Source organism: Etheostoma spectabile, chromosome 8, assembly GCF_008692095.1.
Source record: "Etheostoma spectabile isolate EspeVRDwgs_2016 chromosome 8, UIUC_Espe_1.0, whole genome shotgun sequence".
Lineage (NCBI taxonomy): Eukaryota > Metazoa > Chordata > Actinopteri > Perciformes > Percidae > Etheostoma > Etheostoma spectabile.
This window is the reverse complement of record NC_045740.1, coordinates 30783248-30788390: the sequence shown is the minus strand read 5'-3', so window position 1 is coordinate 30788390 and position 5143 is coordinate 30783248.

Here is a 5143-nt window from a genome sequence, read left to right as displayed (position 1 = left end):
GGGGGTTACAGAAACTACTCACTATAATGTTAGGTCTTGTTGACTGGTTTAGCTTATATCATTAATAGTCTATAGGAGAAGGATGCATCCGCAATCTCATCAGCTCTATTTCACTTTTTTTCAATTCAATTCAATTCAGTTTTATTTACATAGCGCCAAATCACAACAGTTATCTCCCGGGTCTTTTCATAAAGAGCAGGTCTAGACCAGACTCTGGGATGTTATTTCCAGAAACCCAACAGTTCACCAAGAGACAGCACTAGGCCACAGAGGCAAGGAAACACGTCCTTTAAGAGGCAGAAACCGGGAGCAGAACCATGGCTCAGGGTGGGGGGGTATCTGCAACTAAGGGATGGTTCAGGACTCTCCTGAGCCAGCCCTAACTATAACGTTTATCAAAGACGAAAGTCTTAAGCCTTCTCTTAAATGTGGAGCCGGCGTCTACCTCCTGAACCCAAACTGGAACCTGGTTCCACAGGAGAGGAGCTTCCGCAATCTCATCACATCAGCTCTATTTCACTTCTATGAAATCTTCCAACTCTGTCCGAACACATGTATCACTTCTGCATATTCCAACACATATCTCCCGTATATCACCAGCTACCAAATAGCTGCCTGTTTTTTCCTGCCGGCCGCCTGCCACCTGCTACAGATAATGAAGCGAGGCTTCCGCGTGATGGACTCCCTCCTCCTCCTCCCAGCCCTGACAACATGGCATTGTATGAGCTGTTGCTCTTGTGCCAACGCAGGGGGGGGGGGAGATATTACTCATTTGGAGAGCATAGCAGGGGCATTGCATTAGATACAGCTAATCCTCACACCTCATCGCCAAGATGTGGCTGGCTGCTGCAGTACTCGCCTCCGCCGCCGCTTCCTCTCTCTTTTCTCTCCTCTCGTCTTTCTCGACATACAGTCCCTCTCACGCTGTCTTTGTTCTCATCTCTAAGTACCACTTCTCTTCCATTTATCCTCTCTCTTCTGGGGCATGAGCACAAGGAGCGAAAGGGTGGGGCACCTTTTAGAGAGAGGAAGATAATAGGGGATTTGAAAGATAAGATAAGGGAGGTTGATTAAAAAGAGGAGAGGAGAATAAAGCCCAGCAGGAGAGTAAGTTGCACCCGTTACATGCTGTCCTGTCCAAAAGTACATTTTATCTATCTATCAAATTGAATATAAGTAGCTTTTGGGTTTTGTACTGACTTCAAGTCTGTTTTTTTACCATTTTCAGACTTTTTACAGAACACACAAATGCCTTAAAATAATCCACATATTCATCATGAACTCATGTATGTAGTTGTTATGCTAATGAAACTTAATCCACATTTCCCCTAAACACAGTTGCTACCTTTCACAAACAGGACGCTAGCTCGCTGGTCTCCCTCCAGAACGGACAAGGACACGGTATTGCAGCATTAAGTTATACCGACTAACAAGACTATTTCCAACACACACTCTTTAAAAAAATATGGCTGTCAAATGATAAGTACATTTTTGAGCATCATAAACCCTCCCATGCTAAGTCTTTTTATAACCACAATGTGAGGGAAGTTTGGTGGCAGTTAGCGTTCAGACGGCACTTTGTCAAGACGACAAAACATTGTAAACAAATGTCACGCGGTCGAAAAAGATGGTCCGTCATTGGACAGAATATCTGATTGAAAGCTATATGTATGCAGCCTTGGGTTTTCTGGATTTGCTTTGGTGTTATTTCATATTTTAGAATCGTGACCATATGATCAGCTGACAAGTGAAGGAGACGGTGGGTAATTATTAGAAGGAACTGTCATTAAGTTATAAATAAATCTTTTAATTTTGACCATATGGCCTTAGCAATAAACAAGCCGTTCTTTAATGTCACAGACTGTCAATTTCTGCTTTTCTTTTTCTAACTTTTTTTGGGTTCAGGCACCTCAGACATCAGACAATCATCAGCCAACTCTGTGTACTGGTGCTCCACAATGAGAGAGAGAGAGAGAGATATGGGGCTAAAATGGGAATAAAACTAAACAGAATAGAAGTAACAATTTAGGTACTTATATGTAGAGAGGGAGAAAGAATAAGCCTTGGGCTCCTCTCAGTATTTTATCTTGTACACAAACGGTTCCCCAACAAATACCAAATGTCAGAGCCCCTTAGAGTAGACAGAAGCCAGAGGCAGCATTAGTGTCTCGTGTGTCACCTTGCTGGACGATCGCCCTCAGCCTGCCCTGGGCTTCAGCTAAACGCAGCCCACAGACAGGAGTAATGAAAAGGCCTGTAATGGATCTGCCTGCAGAGACAGGTAACCAGACGGTAATGGTCACCCAAGAATCCCCCCCAAGATTGTACCTCAACGGTCACAATAGGTGGGCTAAATTCATTGGGAATGCATCTCTCATGTTATGACCAATGTCGTGTACACATTTACAAAGATGGACTGGTGAGAAAGGCCAATCACATCGTAAGTGACAAAACCCCCCTCGGCTTCTCATTTTGCATTCATACATTCTGCTGCCATCTAGACGTCGTTTCTGCCCAACCCTTCTGACCAAGACCAGATCCAAATTCTCTTTTGTACCAAAAGCCATAAAAGCCATAAATCAGTCTAAATAAGCTAGATGTCCAGCTGGCCTGGTCCCACCCTAGGGTGTGTAGTGTGAAGTAGTGTGTGATGTATGTTCCCATGTTATGTCTGGAGGTGTCTGATGGAGGGACTATGTGTTTGTATCATATGTGTGAGGTCTTGTCTGGAAGTGCCTTGCAACTATCTACCTCTCTACTAACACTACTACTAGTACTACTACTACTACTACTACTACTACTACTACACCTTCATATAATCCTGAGGAGTGTTGCTGTGATGATCCACACTGTAGTTAAGATACAGTTTGTAGCTTTAATTTTACGTGAAATTGTGAATGCTTTTTGATATTTACACCTGCAAAACTTCACAAATTGTATCTAATTTAATAAAAGCATTTACACTGTTAAACTCAAATTTAACTGATTAATCTATTAAAGAAAAGATAAATATTTGTGAAATTATGATACATTTGCAAATGGTTTTTTTTGGTCATTTTAGGTGAAAAAAATTGAATTTTCTTTTACAAATGAAATGTTATGGTCATTCACAGTTACAGTTTTTTCATGTTTACTCGCTTAGACATGTAAATTAAAGGTCTGTTTTTGTAATTTTTTTGATATTTTCATGTTTCAAAAAAAAGAAATCCAGGAACAAATGTTTTTTGCAGTGCAGGCTGAGTGCTAAACTGTAAACTGTAAAGCTTAGATTCATTTCGTCAGGCAGTGCCGTGACATGAGGCCAGCAGACTTGTCTTGGGCCGTCGACTCAGGTAGAGCCAAAGCTACATGCAGGTTATTCAATTAAGTGTGATGGATTTTCTGATAGGTGGTCCTGGTCTTCATGCATTTCTTTCTCCCTGCGGAATTTAATCTAAAATGCTGTTACTGCACGTCTACAGGACTAAAGATTTGCCTTCGTAGTATTGGACTAAATACTAGTGATGTCTTGTAAACATTCATGGCAAACTGTGTTATACATTTTTCCAAAGAGATAAAGAAGAAGTTTTGTTGATGCCCAATTCAACTATTAGTTTAGAAAGGGGGAGGGGGGGGGCATCCAACCATGCTGCGTGTCACCCCCCCATCTCGCTCCCACCTTTTCTGTCTATCCACTGTCACTTACAGTCACTCTGAAATAAAGGGAAAAAGCCCCAAAAACATCTTTGAAGAAAAAAAAAAAAAAAAAAAGGTAATGTCCCCACATTACTCCTTTAAAGAGCCGCCTATTATGCTTTGGGGGATTTTTTCAGCTGGACGTCCCTCCACCTAGTCCTGGGTCTTCCCTGAGGCCTCCTCCCAGCTGGACATCCCTGGACCCCTTCCCTTGGGAGGGGCCCAGGAGGCGTCCTTACCAGATACTCCTAGATACCAGATACTCTACTCTGAGCTCCCCACCGATGACTGAGCTCCTCACCCTCTCTCTAAGGGAGGAATCAGAAGATCAGTCATGTAGGGCTGCATGATATGACCCAAAATCTAAATCACGAGTATTTGCACATTTGACCTTGATAACGATAAATGAAGGATAATTAATCACGTTATTCTAAATCATCTTTTCTGAAGTCAAAATGCTTCCAGACGACAGAAACTGCATTTTTTTTATGGCACAAGTTGCTCAGTTGACTCGGAGTCTGTGTTGGAGTTATCCTCCATTATTCTTTCCAAGCGGCTGATTGGTCCGGGCAAAGTCACGTGACTACACACGCGGTAGAATGGAGGAAGGCCTATCAACAGAAATAAATTATCGTCATGGAAGAATATGTTGATAACGGCTTGAAAACTTCGATGTTGATACATGTTCTATTAATGGTCCAGCCCTACTGTGATGTCTCTTTGTGTCTGCCCCCCTCCCCCTGCCAGGACAATCCCATGTCAGGGTCAGTATGGTTACACCCCCGAGGCAAGATCAATGTTTTCAACACCAGTGACGCGTGCTCGCTGAAGTCGCTGTCCATCGTCTGACCCGCATTTGACACATCCGGCAGGCGGCTAGGACGGAGCCACCGTCACATGCTTTTGTTCCACTAATGCCTTTTTCACATAAATCCATGTATGACCAATAACAGTAGCCTGTGAATATTCACAACAACAATAACAACCTGGGATGCTTATGAAGGTAGATATGGTGCAAAATGTGAGAGCTCCACACACGTGATCTGAATTATAAGTCCCACAAAGAAAGAAAAAACACGAGAGCTTGTTATAAAGAAAATCTGAACTAGTAAGTAAACTAGAAACTTGTGAATGTTCACGGTCCATCTTCTGAATGTGACGTCACAGAAAGAAATTTCACAAATGCGTATAATGATATTTACATGAACACAATGACAGCTGCAAACTAGCAACATTTACTCTTTTTTTCTTTTCTTTTTTTACACTCTGGTCCATTTTTCCTTTCAATCACAACTCAGTGATTACAACTTGTCAAACGTGTCCCTGCCACCTCCCGTATGTGCTCTCTCGCATCACGATGTGGTGAATCTGCACGCATCGACTTCTGCAACACTTCTTGCGATACATTTGGTGCAAATCTACTTTGTACCTGTGTACTTAGTCTGTGGAGCTCTGAGACAACAGAACC